This window comes from Poromitra crassiceps (genome assembly GCF_964638095.1).
Source record: "Poromitra crassiceps genome assembly, chromosome: 3".
Taxonomy (NCBI): Eukaryota; Metazoa; Chordata; class Actinopteri; order Beryciformes; family Melamphaidae; genus Poromitra; species Poromitra crassiceps.
In genome coordinates, this window is record NC_139625.1 from 36,827,544 (window position 1) to 36,848,610 (window position 21,067).

The 21,067-nt window shown below is 44.1% G+C and overlaps 1 protein-coding gene across 1 annotated transcript in view; it reads right to left on the reverse strand.

The window, feature by feature from the left end:
• dlgap2a (discs, large homolog-associated protein 2a) overlaps nt 1-21,067 on the reverse strand; it is a gene marked incomplete at its 3' end in the record, with an annotated part of 386,637 nt that overhangs the window by 187,039 nt on the left and 178,531 nt on the right. The window contains exon 2 of the mRNA XM_083633008.1: nt 14,272-14,304. The remainder of the gene's footprint in view (nt 1-14,271; nt 14,305-21,067) is intronic.

Below are 21,067 nucleotides of genomic sequence, written 5' to 3' on the forward strand. Positions count from 1 at the left end.
CTGAACAACATGATGTGGATCATGTGACTGAACAACATGATGTGGATCATGTGACTGGAACAACATGGTGTGGATCATGTGACTGAACAGCATGATGTGGATCATGTGACTGGAACAACATGATGTGGATCATGTGACTGAACAGCATGATGTGGATCATGTGACTGAACAACATGATGTGGATCATGTGACTGGAACAGCAGATGTGGATCATGTGACTGAACAACATGATGTGGATCATGTGACTGAACAACATGATGTGGATCATGTGACTGAACAACATGATGTGGATCATGTGACTGGAACAGCAGATGTGGATCATGTGACTGAACAACAGATGTGGATCATGTGACTGGAACCATAATAGAAGAGTTCCGACATCTCCATTCACTCCAATGGACCAGTTTTTTTCCAGGAAGTAGAAAGTGGAACTCTTCAGTAAAAAAAGCAGCACTGTCAAGTTGCATCAAAATAGACAGTGTTGTACTTTGAAAGGGTTTTTCATCCCTTGAAATGAATCAAATTGTACATTATCTGCTTTATTTTAGCATGCAAAAGTAGCGCGAGACCCATTCCTGGCTGTTCATTGGCTAATGATTCTTGCATTTTGGTCCCCCGCTGACGCCACTCTCTCTCTAGAGGACACTAACTGGAACAACATGATGTGGATCATGTGACTGAACAACATGATGTGGATCATGTGACTGGAACAGCATGATGTGGATCATGTGACTGAACAGCATGATGTGGATCATTTGACTGAACAACATGATGTGGATCATGTGACTGGAACAGCATGATGTGGATCATGTGACTGAACAGCATGATGTGGATCATGTGACTGAACAACATGATGTGGATCATGTGAGTGAACAGCAGGATGTGGATCATGTGACTGAACAACATGATGTGGATCATGTGACTGAACAACATGATGTGGATCATGTGACTGAACAACATGATGTGGATCATGTGACTGAACAACATGATGTGGATCATGTGACTGGCACAGCATTCTGCTTTGTTGCAACAAACGTGCTGCAGAGGCAGAGAGGAGACTGCAGCAGCAGAGACAACTTTATAGAAGATGCTGAGGGACTGTGCTGTGCAGTGCAGGGCATCAGCACTCCCATCACATCTACCATAAAGGTCCGCTCTATATTGGATGCTGACCTTGGCAAGCAGCCTGGCCTGCGCCCTATTCGTCTAGCCGCCATACCATGTAAATGGGTTTCTGAAAATTAAAAATCTATGCTGCCCAATTCAATATAGGACAGTGTTTCTGGGCACAAGGGGGAATATGCATTAGAGCTTAATGTTATTACCTATAACTCCAGCCGCCCCCCCCCCCCCACACACACACACACACACACTCCCCTGGGGGTAAATGACTTGAGGAAATACTCCAGTGCCGCCAAGATGCACCCCCTTCTCACCATATGAAAATGCATGTTACTGTTTTATTCAAGTGGTCTCATTCATCTCCATGCTTCAAGATAGAGGAGTTATGCAACACAGCTCTACTGAGAGACTTGGTAATGCGGCGGGCGGCTGCCATTCACACTGAAGTGATACAGTGCATTTTGCGGCCCAGGCAGTGAGTGGAATAGCACTAAAGAGCTTGCTGCTTAATAAGTGTTTCATTCAACAGTCTTGGGCAACCATGTCGTCACAGTGCCTTGTTACCAATACATTCATTCAGTCATCCAGTGGCAGTGGTGGTGTGGGTGTGGGAAACATGGCATATTATGCAGTGGAGGTTAAATCCACCTACAGTCTTAACCACTTTTATATGCTCACAGAACTCTTTGCGGCAAATTCTAAGTCGAAATATACATCAAAATATACTGATGCAAGTCATATGAGGATAGAGAAAAATGCATGAAATTCATTCTTTCCTGAAAGTATGACTTGATTTTTGCTTCTACTGAATTGTCTATGAATTCACTGAATATAGCCCAAAAAAACATATATGTTTTAATGTAGCCTACAATCTAAGGCAGCACCAATGTTGGAATTAATTACTTTCACACAAATAACTATCTAATAAACAAAGACATAATAACCTAAACTTATTCACCCTGCTACCTAACAAAAAGACATACGTGGGCCTACACCCAGAGATGGGCGAAAATACATCAAAAAGTATTTTGATACAAATTGCAAAAAAAAATATCACAATACAAATACAAAATACTGGTCTGAAAAATGTATTTGAAATACAAATACGTATTTTGTATTTAGAAAATACATAAAAATACATTTCATAAAAACAAATTATTAAACAATAATTGCAACAATTATTGCAACAATTAGTCAATTCATTGATTCATTGCCAAATATTACATTGATTGCCTATTTTTGATCATCTATTCATCATTTTGAGCCATTTCTTTAAGGAAAAAAATCCTAATTCTCTGATTCCAGCTTCTCAAATGTGAAATTTTCTTGTTTCCTTAGATGGTAAATCATCTCTTTAGTCCTCTGTGACAGTATTATCCTTTGTGTACCCTCTAACACACTACAGTTCTTCCATTTCAGTTTTAGCCGTTTTTCATCACAGCTAATTTCTCCCTCACTTCAGCTGTTAATCACCTTCTGTGAGGGCTTTTGACTTATAGGCAGCATTTCTACATGTTAACCTCAGGTTTTGGAACTTTGACCATGTTTATATATATATATATATATATATATATATATATACTGTATATATATACTGTATATATATATATATATATATATATATATATATATATATATATACTGTATATGTATGTATATACTGTATATATATATATAGAGTTCATTTGCAAAAACAGGTATCTCCGTTTGTATTTTTTATGGTTTCAAATTAGATATTGATGTATTTATATTGTAATTTATTTATTTTTGGTACATTTTTACTATCAACAACTAAAACATATTCATCTGGTAATTTTCACATAAATGACCTCAAAAATGTTTTGTATGTGCAGTCCAGGGAGTATCAAACAGGTGTTGTTTATTCATTTTAAGAATGGCGTTTACCTGTTTTTGCAAATGAACTCTTCATATACAGTATATATATATATATATATGTAAGGGATAATGTATATTGAGGCGGTGATTACGGGGGAAATAATGACCGACAGGTGATGATTTAGCCCGACGCGCAGCGGAGGGCTTAATCATCACCCGAAGGTCATTATTTCCCAGTAATCACCGGCTCAGTATACATTATCCCGCTTAGAACACGGCCTACAACTAAATCATTCAATAATCTGACAAAAATAATTATTCAAATAGATTTTTTAATAGCGTTTTCAACGGCAAAGTGGTTTCATTCGTAATTGGCACACAAGACACCACAGCTGCAACTGGTTGGCCTAATTAGTAGTGTTTGCTGACAAAAAGCTCTTATCAACTGATTAATCCAGGTGTGGCAGAGCAGCGGTCGGTTGTCGAGAAATAATGACCGGTGAATATTGTTGATTGACCAATCAGAATCGAGTATTCGAGAGAGCCGTGTTCTAAATATATACAGTACATATGATGATGATGCACCATGGCTTCAGTATGGAAATCGCCCGTCCCACGGGCTCCCAAAATCGTGACTGACAGACAGACAGACAGCGCCCACCCACCTAGGGGCCATCGTGCAACTGTGTGCCATCGGCCCATACTACATCAGAGTTGCTCGAGTGACATCACTGATGACATCACAATTGTCAAGTGACATCACTGATGACATCACAATCGTGAGCCACACTGCTGCCACACCGCCGTCACACACACCGCCACCCACTTAATTAAATAATTAGTTGTGTCTCTCTAATACACTGGTTTGAATATGCAGTAAACCGTTTAATTTGTAGATAGGCCAGTCCATGCAATATCTAATCATCAATTTATATTAGTTATTTATCTTTGGGGGAATTCCCACCAATACAAGGCTACTAGTGAGTGATGCGCGGGTCAGGGTTTTTTAAGGCCCGCCCCAACCCAACCCGTCATTGGAGCCAGCCCGCCCCGCCCAGCCCGTTAAAATATCTGAAAATTCTGAACCCAGCCCAACCCAGCAGCCCGCAACGGCCAATTTAATGTAATATGTCTCCGGACTCAGGAGGAGCACAGCGGAGCTTCCAAGGTGTGCAAAGTAGCTAATAACTAATAATGTCTCTCTCCCCCCTCTCTCTCTCACACACACACACAGACACTCACATGCTGCCATGCGCAACAACAGTTGTAGCCTAGGCCTACTACTGTATACTGCTCTGGATGAGTTGCGCTGCTGCTTTCATGTCGGTCTTTCTTCAATTAATCCATGGTCTTCAGATAGTGCGACCGACTACGCTTCCCCAAAGTGCGGATGGCGTGACCGCAGTGTTTCAAATGGAGGTAGCAGGTAGAGGTAGGCACTAGGCAGGCTACAGAAACAGTTCTTATTCTTCCCCATTTATTTTAATTACCTCATGCGCTCTCAATTGGCCATGTTGCAGTAGTAGGCTACTAAACGTAGTAGTGCAGCAGGTGCGCACACGGCTTGCAGATACGGCTAGACTCGCTGTCTGATTTCTTTTAATTACCTCAAGCGCACTCAATTGTTCACAGCACTCACGTTGCAGTAAAGTTGACAAATAGATCACAGTCGAGTCAGAAAACAGAAAATCTGCGATGGCATTATATGGACACTTCAAATAATAATTACAGCGAATAATCCTTCCAAAATGTTTGTTTTGAGACCACATAGGCTACCTCATTTAAGCGTTTCTTTACTCCATGTAGGCTATAGAGAGTGCAGCAGGAGTCTGTCTGATTGTGTGTACCTACGTGTGAGAGAGAGTTAACGTCTTTAAGGTTAATTACTCTGCGTATTTCACTGCTCTAAATTATTTAATAATGTTGCTTTGTCATGTTCTGAGCCTGCCCCGCCCGCACCCGCGATATTTTCATAATTTGCCAACCCAGCCCAGTCCGTGGGACCCGGCAGGTTCTGGGTGACCCGCGCATCACTAGAGGCTACATTACTAGTTTAGACGAAGAATTGATGTGAAGTCTGACTCAAGACCCACCCTACTCTGCCTCTGATTTGTGGTTAACTTTGTTCTGAGGGTAAGCCAATCAGAGGCGGAGTAGAAGTGACATGCGTCACATGCCACATGGCGTTTGTTTTTCCACAGTTTAAACCTGTGTCAATGTTAAAAATGTGTCAATTTGAGGATCCAAATGACATAAAAAAAAGTATTTTATGCATTTAAAATACACAAAATACAAGGTCTGAAAGTATTTTGATTGCATTTACATCTTATTTTTCTCGGTCCAGCCAAATACAAATGACAAAATACACAAATGTATTTGAAATAGGTATTTTAAATACATGTATTTAAATATATATATTATATTTAAATACATGTATTTAAAATACTGCCCATCTATGCCTACACCTTTCAGTCTGTCAGTCTCACTAATTGGTTGGAGGTGTGCGTTGGGCACAGCCGTGGATCGGCCGTTGATTCTGTGCCGGACGGCTTTAGCTCTCACCTCCACTCTCCTCTACGATACTATGTCATCTGAGCTCCGTTTGGTTTTCACTTGGCAAACATCTCTTCTTGCTGCTCGGTCCCTTCTCTGCCTTTGCCCCCGTCATCCCCTCTTGACATTCTTTCTCACGTCACCTTTTCATCCTCCTCTCTCCCTCCGCCCTCCATCGGCGGGCGTCACCGATGCAGAACGCCCATCAGACACCCAAGGGATGCGTCTGCCCCTTTCTCCCCCCCTTCTCTCAATCTTTCTCTCTCCCCAGCTGTGAAGTTCAGGGCCTCAGTGAAGGTTTTGTTCGTGATAGGATGCCCCTTCTTGCAGTCTTTGAATAAACTGCCCATGTGTCAGATGAAGGGCAAGACTCTTAACTTCTGTCTCAAAAAAAAGAAAAAGAAAGAAAGAGCTGCGATCTCACATGGGAAGTGCCAAATGTGAGTACTTGACCGGGCTCATTTGTTTGCGTGCTATCTTTGGAGTAAATTGAGTCATGACTTGCCTCTCAAGGTGAATACCGTAAATTGAGTTTGGGGTTTTGGAGTCATGACTTGCCTCTCAAGGTGAATGAATGGAGTTTGGGGTTTTGGAGTCATGACTTGCCTCTCAAGGTGAATGAATGGAGTTTGGGGTTTTGGAGTCATGACTTGCCTCTCAAGGTGAATAAATGGAGTTTGGGGTTTTGGAGTCATGACTTGCCTTTCAAGGTGAATGAATGGAGTTTGGGGTTTTGGAGTCATGACTTGCCTCTCAAGGTGAATAAATGGAGTTTGGGGTTTTGGAGTCATGACTTGCCTCTCAAGGTGAATAAATGGAGTTTGGGGTTTTGGAGTCATGACTTGCCTCTCAAGGTGAATGAATGGAGTTTGGGGTTTTGGAGTCATGACTTGCCTCTCAAGGTGAATAAATGGAGTTTGGGGTTTTGGAGTCATGACTTGCCTCTCATGTGACTGAATGGGGTTTTGGAGTCATGACTTGCCTCTCAAGGTGAATAAATGGAGTTTGGGGTTTTGGAGTCATGACTTGCCTCTCAAGGTGAATAAATGGAGTTTGGGGTTTTGGAGTCATGACTTGCCTCTCAAGGTGAATCCAGGCACATGTTCAGTAATGTTGGTGTCTAAACTACAGTACGGGACGGACCGAGGACGAGGCCATCCTTAAGGCGCTGCCGCCTCTCCAGTATGAAAGTGATGCTTCCATGTCCTTGCCCCACAACTCAGATCACTTTTCTGTGAGCAGAGTGACTTACAGATGCTTAGTTATTCTTTCACCAGGGTGCTGTTTAGCAGATGGCGCGCACGCTTCAACAGAGCACGAAGGCATTTATACTTGCCACATTCTCCGGTACAGTATTCTTCACAAAGACAGGGGTCGGTAGAGAGAAAATACCCTCTAAAGCAGCAAGTTTTTTGATGCTCTTTGTAATCTCTCAATTATGGGTTGTGCACATAGCCATACTGGTATGAGTCTAGCAGCTTAGCAAGTCTTCCATCAAATTCATCCATTTTGAACTGAACGACACTCATGTGGCTCATGACAAGTTACACAATCTGGGAGGTGTGCAGCCAACTGAGCCAAGCAAAGCAACCTTGCTGTCTAGCATCGCCAGGTTCACAACTGCGTCATCTGTGGTGCACGAACCTCACCTTTACACCTTTAGCTTTTCTGTTATCACAGACAGAATCACCTCAACACAGAAATCACAGAAGTTTTGAGCGATTTAAAGTATTTGCTGCATGTTTTATGGAGCAGTTCTGCCTTCAGTATCTCAAGCTCTTGCAGATTCTGTACTGAATGACAATCGTGGGAGGATGCTCAATTTTACTCAGCAAAGAGATATAAAACAACTTGAACGAGCACTCCCTGCAACTTGACAGGGACATTGTAAAAAAGCAATTGAATGGAAATCCCTTCATTTGTATAATTTGGATCCCAACAGGAGACGGCTGTTCGCTTTCCAGTTCCTAAGTATTCATCTGAGTGGCTCTAACCACTTTTGGCCAGCGTGGGCCAGGCCTGATAATGACCCACAATGCCTCTGGCTCCAGCTGACAAATGGCATCCCTTGGCGTTGGCCTGTGCAGCACACTGCTCACTGTGTTTATTTAAAGCAGAGAAGTCCTGCCAGCTCTCCCCTCAGGTCCCTCAGAGATTTTGAGGCTTTCAAAACATCACTTGTACATTTTTATTTTTTACATCAAAATTACCGATACATGCAGGCTTTTTAAACGCAGGTAAACCGTGCGCTGGACACTAAAAACATGCCATTGACACTTGTACATTAGGCACGTTTCCATGGACCATAGTAATCAGATTGTAATAGGTTTAAAACCCCAACCAGATAAAAAATTCTCCATATAAAATCAGATTAAACAGGCCCAAACCGATTGCAGAGGGGGACTTTAAAGCTTTTCATAAACCGATCAAAAGAAAAATGTTATGAAACTGCCGACTCTCTGGCTGTTCTTTCTGTGCATGCTCATGATGCCCTCTGTCTTGACGCAAAGGGGACTCCTGCCTGCAGCAGGAAAGGAGAGGAGCTGCTGCCAGAAGAGTTATTTTATATGCACACGGACAAAGTGGAGATTTTCAACACTCCGACGAGGAGAGCCGCATTGAGTAGGCTATAAAAGCTCCAAACGTTTTCTCGTCAGGATTCCGTGTCTCTCATTTCCGTGCGACAGTCCATATGTCTGGCATAATTCACGCTTTAGGCTACTGGTATAATTACATTATGAATTTATTTTTCACTGTGAAACTTACTTTGACATCATACACTACATTTCCGAGGAGGTGGGGCTTCCCCCACCAGGGTGTTCACACAGGCGTTCTGCATACTGCCATGGTTAGTGTGGTTGATTGCCCTTTTCTCCTGCCTGATCATTGTTGTGTCATGTATGCTCTGATGAAGTTCTCCTGGACCGAAAGCTCAACATTAAACTGAATTATTGCATAGATTTAAGTGTGGGGAATTCATTTTCCATTGTGAGAAAATGCACTTGCGGCATGAAGTGTCTGAGAAGTGTCAATTGGCAGACCTGTCAAGTTGTTGTTTAGTGGTTGTTTAGTGAATTGCACCTTGTAACTTTTAGACTGAAGAAAAAGCTGGTAGTTTGTGGATTAGTGTTTTGCCCTATCTAATACCTTATTTATTTTTTTACATCAAAAGTACCACTTATAAACGTTTTTTTGTTACCCAGGAAAGCAGCAGGGGGTGATCTGTTTTTACACTTAACTGTTAAGAAAGTCAAACTTCAGCCTGTGGGAATCACTGAATCACTGACTCATGCCAGAAAAGGGGGGAGCAAATACATTAAATCCAGAGGAGAAGAAGAAGCAGGGGCAGAAAATAATGCTTTGGAACACTGCCAACATTTATATTGCCAGCCGTTCTGAGCCGTGGCGTTAATAAGCCGGTTCACATGGAGGGGCGCTAACATACAGTCTAGCCCAGGGGTGCCAACCTTTTTTCCAGAGGGCCATACTGACTTACATCAAGTAAGCGAAGGGCCACACATTGGGGATCATACCTGCAACACTCTTGATTTTCTCCCTATTTTTAACCCTCTCTCCCGTTGTGATTTGTAATTTCTTGTTAATCTCCCAATATAGTGATACAAATCCAATGGCTGCAGCAGATGATATTTATTAAAATGCGCTTTATAGAGTTTTTGGGGGTTGTTTTGTTTTTCTCTGAGGACGTTGGGGGCTGGATTGAGATGGCCCTGGGGCCGCATTTTGCCCATGTGTGGTCTAGCCTAACAGTTAGCTTTGAAAGGTCTAACACGTAATGACTTAATGACTAACTCATTACTTGTTACACATTTCAATATGATTACTTTACTCATTATTCCGTGGGAGCAGTAATTCTTTACAACACTTACTTCTCCTCAAGCTCCAAAATTGACGATTACCTCTCTTACCATCAAAACTGGGAAAATACGAAATAATTGATTAGTAATGCGTTATCACCTAAGACTTGCATTATGTACATCTTTCTGTGTGTGTGTGTGTGTGTTTGTGTGTGTGTGTGTGTGTGTGTGTGTGTGTGTGTGTGCAATTTGGGCATAGGCGATTCTAGGCTTTCCAAACAGGGGTTGCACCACCAAGAAGGTAATAGTACTCTGACTGGGGGGTATCTAGGGGGGGATGTGTTCCCCCATGGACAAAGACATTTTGTAAATTTTAAAGTAAAATGCATTAATCTGGTGCACTCTGAGAGCAAAATGAAGAGGCTAGTAGATATGATATAACTTGTCGCAGAACATCAATTTTGGTTTATTTGGTCAAAGTGGAACTGTATTCCTTCTGGTTTTCTTCATTGTTCATGATTTTGTGGAAAGTATTCACTAAAAAGTCTATAGTGAATGCTGCTATTAACTTGTGTTTACTTTTGCTACTAAACCAACATCAGGACATCCAAGCAAGTTCTGACAGAGAGCAATGCCATTGGACAAATACATTTGCATATCTCCCAGCATGCATTGTTCCTTCCAAACTTTTGACCACAAAGTAAAGTAACCACATTAAATAGGGTTAGTGGTGAGTGGAAATAATCATTAGCCTATTCTTAGTTAAACATGCAGTTTTGGAACATTCAATAAAGACAAATAAAAAAATAGACTATGACTCGACACCCTAAGTGATACACACATGTTATGAGAGTGGTATATATACCCCTCACACTAATATCCGTTTTAGTGTAGAATGGTTACTTCCTTGCTCTGCTCTCCCCTGTATGCAGCATGCGAAGGAGGGGGCGCCTGGGCAAGCGCCTGTGGTTTTTGTTTGTTTGTTGTTGTTTTGTGAGGGCTACAGAGAGCCCTAGCTGAACTGGCGCCCCAGGCAGGAGGCTGTTTCGCCTGTAGGGTGAGCTGGCCCTCATCAACTATCGTTTATATGTCAACATAAAATAAAAAATCATCTGGCCACTAGGGGTTGCACGTGCATGCCTGTGCACCAACGTACAATCGCCTTAGTGTGTGTGTGCACGCATGCGTGTTTGTGTGTGTTGATGTGATGCGGGGTGATGGGTCTGCATAGCAGGGCCCCTCACCATGTTACCCCTGGCTCAGCATTCTTTGCAAAGACCAGGGGTCTCATCTATCAAACCTTGCGTAGAATCCCTACTAACGATTCCTGCGACTGTGTCGAAAAGAATGACTAACCTATCAGCAACTGCGTGCACAGCTGCAGGCAATTCCCCTGTGACCAATCACAGTTCAATTGGCTGCCCCATATCCCACACCCACCACACCATAAATGGTCAATGCAAATCACATGAAGACTGACGCACTATGTAGGCGTGAGTCTATCAATGGAACTTTACGGCAAGTCATAGCAACCAAAGGAACTCTAAATACAGACAAATATAGCCTAATTACAAGGCCGTAACGGCAATATACATTGAGAACGACAAATCCCCCCCAATATTTAAGCCTGATAAAATGTGTGCCCCCCCCCCCAATAAATTGATGTAAAAAAATAAGAAAACAGAGATGTACTGTGATCTAGTGGCTGCATCTGTGCTCCTAGGGGAAAGCAGAGCAATGAACTAACCATTCTACACTAACACGGAGATTGATGTGGTGGGTATATATACCACTCTCATACCATGTGTGTATCACTTAGGGTGTCGAGTCATAGTCTATTTTTATTTGTCTTTATTGAATGTTTCTAAACTGCATGTTTAACTAAGAATAGGCTAATGATTATTTCCACCCACCACTCATTTAATCTGGTTACTTTCATGTCAAAAGTTTGGAAGGAACAAGGCATGCTGGGGGAAATATGCAAATGTGCTTGTCCAATGTGGTCCAATGGCATTGCTCTTTGTCAGAACTTGCTTGGATGTCCTGATGTTGGTGTAGTAGCAAAAGTAAACACATAAGCTAATAGCAGATGACATCAGGGTTTCAAGCCCAGATTGCAGTGCTCAAAGAGGAATGGGAAAAGAGAAGGATGAGCATACTGCTAAACTGACGACATTGGATTAGGTTTTGGTTGGCTTTGATAGCTCGTTTAGCTCAAATGCTAATGTAGCAATGTTACATTGCTACATTTTTTGACATGAAAGTAACCAAATTAAATGAGTGGTGGGTGGAAATAATCATTAGCCTATTCTTAGTTAAACATGCCGGTTCGAAACATTCAATAAAGACAAATAAAAAATAGACTATGACTCACTCGTAAGTGATAGGCCTACACACATGGTATGAGAGTGGTATATATACCCACCACATCAATGTCCGTGTTGTGTTAGTGTAGAATGGTTAGTTCCTTGCTCTGCTCTCCCCTAGGAGTGCTGGCTTCGCGGCAACGCCAATAGACCACAAGCAGCTGTATCGCGCAGTAAATCTCAGTTTTCTCATTTTTTTTACATAAATTTATTGGGGGGGGCACATTTTATCAGGCTTAAATATTGGGGTGGATTTGTCATTCTCAACATATATTGCCATTACGGCCTTGTATTAGGCTATATTAGTCTGTAGCTAGAGTTGTAACGAAAGTTACAACAAGTTACAATGAAATACAGGCCCATTATGATAGGTTAGGCCTACATATCTTTTCCAAACGCATTCACTGCAAATAAGTTGCCAACGATTATCTCTGCTTGTCACAACAAAGGGAGACCGCCACTTCAGTTGGACGGCGGTCATTTCGGCATTGGAAATAATTTGTGTGGGATAAGGTGCGTATACAGTATGTGTGCACTTCTCAGTGACTTCTCTTCGCCACTAAGCAACTGGGGGCGCTGGACTTAAAGATGGGTCAGGGTTTGCGTAGATGATTTGCATAAATTGTCTTGTTTACTTCTAAAAGGTTTTGTTGTTGTTGTTTTTTACATCTATACGTCTGTGTGGGCTACCTTTACAAGACGATACTGGGTGGTGAAACACGGATTGGATCGAGTAGTTAGTCACTGGACAGGTTAGTCATGGTTTTAGTAGGGATTCTACGCCAGGATTGATAGATGAGACCCCAGAAGATAAGATGTGCATGTTGTTTGCACGTCTCTCTCTCTCTCCCTCTCTCTCCCCCCTCTCTTTCTGTCAGGTCAGGGAATACCTGCGGGCAATAAGACTCCATCGGCCTTGGAAATGCCTCTCTAGCCTTCTCTGACACTCTTATCACATACACACACACACACACACACACACACACACACACACACACACACACACAGACAGACAGACAGACAGACAGACAGACAGACAGACAGACAGACACACACACACACACACACACACACACACGTTTCTATCTCTCTCTACTTACTCTCTTACACAAGCAGACCAGTACAACATACACAAGTGCTCTGTCTCTCTCCCTCCCTCCCTCTCTCTCTCTCTCTCCCTCTCTCCCTCGCTCTCTCTCTGGAGGCCAGCAGAAGGTACAGGGACATCATCTTTCTCCCTGCAGCTCTGTGGCCCCGATGCCCTCTGCAGCACCAAGCAACAACATGGAGGAGCCTGGGGAGCTCCCTTCTGCCCAGCTACACACACTTTCACATGCACAATACTGTACACACACACACACACACACACACACACACACACTCCCTCAGGCCTTTCCTACCCCCGCCCCCCCTCCCCCGGTCTCTGTGGGAAGGTCACAGGCACAGCACAGTTATCGCGCTCAATTTGATTACGTCTTAATCCAATCAGGAAAAGCAGAGAGCACCATTGATTTTTGAGGCATGGAATAATGCTTATTGGCCCGAGAGGCACATGGCCGACTCCCGGACAAGGTGAAGTCTTAGGGGGGACACAGCATATTTGTCACTGAGCCTGCCACTGGATGTGTTTATATCTGAATCGACGTCTCTCAGGGCCTCAGTGAATATCGGCAGGGACAAACGTGTGCTTTAGTCAGTTGAGCCATGGATTACCTTCACAGGTGACACCTGGTCATCTGTTGTGCATGAGATTTCTATAAGATGGCGAACAGCCACAGCTACTGACTGAGATGGACGGAGAAGCCAAAAGCGATCACCCCTCGAAAACCATAATCCATGCAGAGAGAGGGATGTTTGGATGAGGAAGGAGATGGAGAGAGGCTTGTGGGAATGCTTTCCACTTGGAGGTGGTGTCAGGAGCATGAGAAGAGCAGCGAGTACAGAACCAAGCCAAAGGGCTAAGCAGCTTTCAGCCATTCAATGTTATCATGTGCCACACACACACACACACACACACACACACACACACACACACACACACACACACACACACACACACACACACACGTGGATAATCCACATGTGGACAATTGTGTAGCCATCCCAGCATTTCATGTGATGTGAAGCCATAGCAAGTCTTGTTAGGCTGCACTCTGAACATGTCCTTCATGCTGTCAATCAATCCAATCAATTCAGTAAGATTTACCTAATGGAGCAGGTGCATAAAGATGGCCGCCCCCTGCAAAAACATCATTTAATCTGCCCTCCCCATCATGCAGTGCATCGTGATGGTTTATAAATGCAGAGCTGTTGTCTGAATGCTTCGCAGTGTGGGAAGTGTCATGAAATCAAAAGCAGGAGGCCTCTGCCTTTATGTGCGTGGTACAATGACATTTGTCTTTTTTTAGGAATGAAACCTATGCTGAGATGAAGACGGAAGAACAGTGTGTGTGCAGCAAAGCCCCCCCCTCCCCTCCCCACACACACACACACACACACACACACACACACACACACAGCACAACAAGCTGGCGGATGACGACGACTAAAACTTTGGAGGAACGGAGAGGCCCACTCACCTTCTGGTTCACCACACAGTGTGCACTGTGATTCTAAACAAGGACCAAAGAGAGACAACAGGCGATTAGATGCAACACGTGTGTGTGTGTTTGTGTGTATGTGTGTGTGTGTGTGTGTGTGTGTGTGTGTTTGTGTGTGTGTGTGTGTGTGTGTGTGTGTGTGGGGGGGGGGGGGGGGGGGGGGTAAATGTTAGCCGGCTTCTATCATTCCCTCTTGATGTGAGAATGGAAGGACCATTATTCAAGATTCAGCAGCTCTCTCCCTAAAATGAGGACATAAAGCAAGCAGAACAAACAACCTGAAAAACAACCGAGCTGTCTTACTGCCGACATCCTGGCAGAGGTACCCATGTGCGACATCATAAAAAAGCCAGCCACCGTGCATAATATGACCATCAGCCACATGATGCGGCTGCATAAGAAGACAAAAGGCTGTGGAGACACGCGTCAAAGGAGCAAAACCAAAGCAGCCCAAATGAAAAATCATATTGCTTCAATTCATCACTGCCACTGTATGCAGCGTGCCAAAAACAAGGAACCAGCAAACCAGGGTGAGACTCAAAATAGAAATTCAAGTGAAACGGACATTGATTTAGGATTGCACACGATCCATCATTTGTATTATTATTCATATGGAATGGCTCTTTTTGATTGAAAAGGTTTTGTATTGAGTTTGAGTTAAAGACATGTAGGTTTAATGACACAAGTTGGGAAAAAACCTTTAGACAGGAAAGAAGTTCGACGGAATCCGACCAATCACGACACGTGTGCCACGAAAAATGCGGCATATTGGATTCTGATTGGACTAATGAGCGGAAGACCCGCCTTTCTGCGATTCTGATTGGACTAATGAGCGGAAAACCCGCCTTTCTACTTCCCATTCCGGTTGGTGCATGATTCTCCCCCATGAAGTACAGACGGTATGGCGGAAGCATTTGAAAATTGCGGAAGCCAACTCGTCTGTTCTAAGTAGTCTCGCTAGCCAGCCTCTCTTCCTTTCTGTCAGAGAGTCTGGCGTCGCGGAAACAGGCACGGGGATCAGCCCGCCCCTGCTCTAAAGCTGCTCTCCCATTCGAGCGGCTGTTTCGGTGGCAGCAGGATATCCGCTCCCCCGCTTGCAAGCTCTGTCACGCTCTGTCATTGGCTCCGACCATATGTCAATCAGAGCGGCTTCCGCTCCCATGGCATGTGTGTCGCTGTAATCATAGAGGCTGTAATGCTCCCGGCCGCCGAACAACGCTAACTAGCTAGCGTAGAAAGCTAACGGCAGAAATCTATGGGCTAACTCGTTGCTACATGCTGAAAATGGCAAGTTTTGAAGAAGATATGGATTGTGCAATAAAGAAGGCCTGCTCGGCACTTTCGGTGGATGGTTGTAAAGATATCCAGAGAATATGTTTAGAACATTTGCTGTCTAACAGTCTAACAGTCTGTTTTTATGCCTGTGCGCTCTCCTCCCGTCTAAATGTTCCGCCGACACAAGTTCCACCCCGAAACTATTTTCCAAGGGCACTAACGTTAAGCACCGCCCAAGACGAAGCTGATTGGTTAACCCAAACAGAGCATTTTTTTCGCAATCCCACAATGGAAACCTGCAACGCCAGACTCTCTGACAGAAAGGAAGAGAGGCTGGCTAGCGAGACTAGTTCTAAGAGACTAGTAGATGGGCAGTACTGCCTTTCCCAGCAGCTGAAAGTGCCTAGGCAGCATTCAAGAGTGTTTATTAAACATTTATTAACTTGATTATTAAATGGGTTTGTTTGGAGAGTCAGACACCAGACGTAATGAACAGAACGATGGTGAAGGCAAGCGTTACACTATGTACACCGACCTCGCTTTCACTGACGCTCCCCAAACAGCTGCGTTGCGTCAGCGTTCGTCCCCCTTGACTGGCGTGACCAAATCAAGCCATGTTGTTGTTTCGTTTCTACGCTGAGGCTCTCTATCTAATCACAGCCAATTAGTGGCTTAATTAGATCAGCAGCAACCTTGGACTCCCTGGTCTTCTTACTGTGGAGAAGAACTTTGCTGGTTAGGATTGGACGTTATGGCCAGGATACACTCGGACGTGTACGTTCACATATCTTGCTCATGGGAGAGCATGGCAGGCACACAGCTGACTGAAAGAACACTTTGAAAGCTTTCTTGTCCCTGTCAGTCTGGGCAGGTCTTGTCTCTGTCAGTCTGGGCAGGTCTTGTCTCTGTCAGTCTGGTCAGGTCTTGTCTCTGTCAGTCTGGTCAGGTCTTGTCCCTGTCAGTCTGGGCAGGTCTTGTCTCTGTCAGTCTGGGCAGGTCTTGTCTCTGTCAGTCTGGTCAGGTCTTGTCTCTGTCAGTCTGGTCAGGTCTTGTCCCTGTCAGTCTGGGCAGGTCTTGTCTCTGTCAGTCTGGGCAGGTCTTGTCTCTGTCAGTCTGGTCAGGTCTTGTCTCTGTCAGTCTGGGCAGGTCTTGTCTCTGTCAGTCTGGGCAGGTCTTGCCTCTGTCAGTCTGGGCAGGTCTAGCCTCTGTCAGTCTGGTCAGGTCTTGTCTCTGTCAGTCTGGTCAGGTCTTGTCTCTGTCAGTCTGGTCAGGTCTTGTCTCTAGTTGTGTTTCCATTACCCTCAGAAATGCGCAAAATCTAAATATCGCAATAGAAATTGGGTAATGGAAACACGTGAATTTCGAAAAACCTCCCAAATATCGCAAAAAGTTTTTTCGCTCTCATGAGGTGGTTTTTCAGACGTGTCGATATAGCAGTTTATCGCAAAAGTGTAATGGAAACACATTTTTCGCATTTGCACGTCATGTGACCCATATTATCCCTTGGAAAAGGAGCGGAAAATAAGTTTGGTAAGTAAGGTTCGATAGCCGTGTCAAAACCTCCGCAGCAAGTGGAAAACTTTGAAGCAACGCTACCTAGCAGAAAGACGAGTGTTGTGCAAAAGCGTAGCCGGGCAAATTAGATAATGTTTAATGGCAGAAATCGGTCCATGGTGACAGCAGGCTGCCTGTGTGCGCGCATTTGGCACAGCGGCGAGATGAGAGGATGAAAAGCACACACTGGTGCGGTGGTGCTGTCTGAAGTGAATACAGTGACTGTGAGTAGGCTAATACATTGCACACGTTTCAGGTGCAATTATAGAACCAAATCAGCCTTTTCCCCCCTCCATCTCTAAATCGGACCAGTTGTAGGCTATTAGGCTACCTTTTTTCCTCTGCCTGTCGCGCTGACTGCATTCACGCAGCCAGCAACATTTTGCGACTCATTTTCTTTTGAATTGATAATCAGGCTCGTTTATATGCATTGTAACTTCATGTTGGGATTTCCATTGACCATTGGTTGGATTTGAGCATGCAGGGGACGGGATATGGGGCAGATCCCCGTGCGTAATCACTGTGGCAGCTGCTGCAACGGGGAATCACTCAAACGCAACTTCAATGGAAACGCCTACAAGTCGCAATTGTACATTGTCGAAGTTGTAGAAATATCGCAATTCTTTTGCGAAAAACTGTAATGGAAACACAGCTATTGTCAGTCTGGGCAGGTCTTGTCTCTGTCAGTCTGGGCAGGTCTTGTCTCTGTCAGTCTGGTCAGGTCTTGTCTCTGTCAGTCTGGCCAGGTCTTGTCCCTGTCAGTCTGGTCAGATCTTGTCTCTGTCAGTCTGGTCAGGTCTTGTCTCTGTCAGTCTGGTCAGGTCTTGTCCCTGTCAGTCTGGTCAGGTCTTGTCTCTATCAGTCTGGGCAGGTCTTGTCTCTGTCAGTCTGGTCAGGTCTTGTCTCTGTCAGTCTGGGCAGGTCTTGCCTCTGTCAGTCTGGTCAGGTCTTGTCCCTGTCAGTCTGGTCAGGTCTTGTCTCTGTCAGGCTGGGCAGGTCTTTTCTCTGTCAGTCTGGGCAGGTCTTGTCTCTGTCAGTCTGGGCAGGTCTTGTCTCTGTCAGTCTGGTCAGGTCTTGTCCCTGTCAGTCTGGTCAGGTCTTGTCCCTGTCAGTCTGGTCAGGTCTTGTCTCTGTCAGTCTGGTCAGGTCTTGTCTCTGTCAGTCTGGTCAGGTCTTGTCCCTGTCAGTCTGGTCAGGTCTTGTCCCTGTCAGTCTGGTCAGGTCTTGTCTCTGTCAGTCTGGTCAGGTCTTGTCTCTGTCAGTCTGGACAGGGCTTGTCCCTGTCAGTCTGGGCAGGTTGGACCATGTCACAGCCTTGCCGCTCCGCCGGAAGTAAGGTTCTAGATTAAGCAGTGCTGTTGAGTTGCAGCAGGTGGTGAAATGGTTGCAGCAGAGAGGTGAAATGGCTCGTTTGTGGAACCGCCTTGTCCAGTTGCCAGAGGATAGGGTGACCAAAAAGATCTTTAATTGGGACAGAGCACACACTTATCCTTGGTCAAGAGAGGTATCTGCAATATTTTCATTTTGTGATTTACATATGATTTTTATGAATAATCTACAGTGTAATGTAAGTACAGTCAAACAACAACTGTTTCAGATCCAAAAGGAACAATGGATGGAGGAGATCTGGAAGAAACCAAAGCTCAGAAATTATGTCCAAATTAAAGAAGATTATTTTACTGAACCATATATAATGTCAAATCTAAAAAGAGGACAGAGGTCCCTATGTGCTCAGTTAAGAAGCGGTACCCTACCACTGGCAATTGAGGTAGGTAGATATACATGTGTTCCATATGTTGAGTTGGCTTTTTGATAAGGAAACTTTTATTTTAGCCAGATTTATAGAAAATGCCTGGCGACTAAGACAGGGAACATTGTACCCAGTATAATTGTTTCTGGAAAGTGAATGTCTCAGGGAAATGCCCTTTCTTTTTTTTTCTTTTCTTGATTCTGTACAAAGGTATATTATGATTTGTTATGTGGCCATCTTGGCGATTGTACTGTAAATATGACATAGTGTCTTGTAAGCCCTGCACCCAGGTGCATGACACTTAAATAAAAATATCAATCAATCAATCATGCAGCAAAATGGACCGTTTGTGATGTACTTTGAAAGGGTCAGACATTTAAATAATCAAATTGTATATTATCAGCTTTATTTTATGCATTCAAACATAGTGCGAGCCCCCTTCCTGGCTAATGAGTGACGCATTTTGGACCTCCATGGATTGCTCTGGTGTAAACCAATGGGATATCAGTTAGGGAGCGGAGGCAGGAAGGGTGGGGGGGGCGGGATTGTTCAAAAGTCTGTGATGGCTTCATTGAATGTTTATTTATGCCTCCTGGTACATGATGACGTCACCACTAATTACTTTTTTCCCAAGATTTTTCTCCCATTTTCATCCCTAATGTACTTGGCCAATTCCCCTTACTGTCCCGGTCGTTGCATGACCCCCTCTGCCGATCTAGGGAGAGCCGTACTAGCACATGCTTCCTCCAATATGTGCAGTCACCAGTCACTTCTTTTCACCTGACAGCGAGGAGTTTCACCGGCAGGACATAGCACGTGGGAGGATCACACTATTCCCACCAGTTCCTCTCCCCCCCCCGAATAGGCACCCTGAATGACCAGAGGAGGCACTAGTGCAGCAACTAGGACACATACCCTTAATCCGGCTTCCCACCCGGAGACACGGCCAATTTTGCCTGTATGGACGCCTGATCAAGCTGGAGGTAACACGGGGGCTCGACCCCTCATATTATGAGGGTCGCAGTTCATTCATCATTCAAAATGCTTACGTTTCCTCTGTGGTCATCATGGTCATACATGTGTTAATTACAGTACATACTATACACGTGCGTGCGCATGCACACACGCCTACCCACACACACACATCAGGCAGTGCCAACAGTATAAAATTGCATCATAATAGGTTACAGTCAAGATACAAAATATGATCAAAATACAAAATACAGTACAATCTACAGTAAGTACTGTAAGTATATACAGTCAGAATTGGAAATTCCCCAGCTGCTCTCTTGTTTAGTGCTCTAATTGCCGTAGGCACAAATTATTTGCTGTACCTTGTTCTAATTTTCTGCTGCAGGATTCTGCTGTTTGACCTGCTGCTCATGTGGAATTTCAGGTGGAGATGATGGGTAGAGTCATGTGCATTTACATGCGCACTAATAAACTGTTTATTATCGGATTTCTAGAGTAACCTGATTATCAAGTGGTCATGTAAACAGCATCCTTTACCGGATAAAGGCCGTTATCAGTTTATGACAAAACCGATAAACACACCTAGGTTTCTGCTGAATCATCAGGTTTATTCATTGCAGTCAACTGTCCACTCAGACTTTGAGGTGAGTTCCCGCTATTTACTAAGTGCATGTAAACACGGAAATCAGATTATTGCCAGTTACCTGATTATTCTCAGTTATCTGTTTATTGTGTGCATGTAAACACACTCAATCTTTAACAATAAGGTTGTTGTACAGCTGTGCTGCAGACACCTGATCAACCCCAATGACCCCACTTGCTGTCTTGATCATGCGCTGCAGTTTGGCATGATCTTGGACACGCATGTTAGCAAAGGTGCAGATCAGGCCGAAGGACAGAATGCTCTGCAGGCCGGCTTTGTAACACTTTGTTCACACTCAGTGGGCAAGCCCACCCCCTTTCCCAGGAAGATGCGGAAATCTTTGTTTAAGCTGTAATTCCTTGAATGGCCACTTGGGCTCGGGGGCAGTAAGCAGATCTCCCCATGTTAAAATGCCTGACTTTGTAACAGAATTAAACATCTTTCCAGTTATGGGCGAAACACGGTTTTGGTCTATATAGCTAATTTCACCTTTTCATAACAACTGTAGGGGGGTACATTTTTATATAACTCAGCCGTTTGGAGTAAAATAGATGATAGAAAAGGGGGTGATTGACAGATTG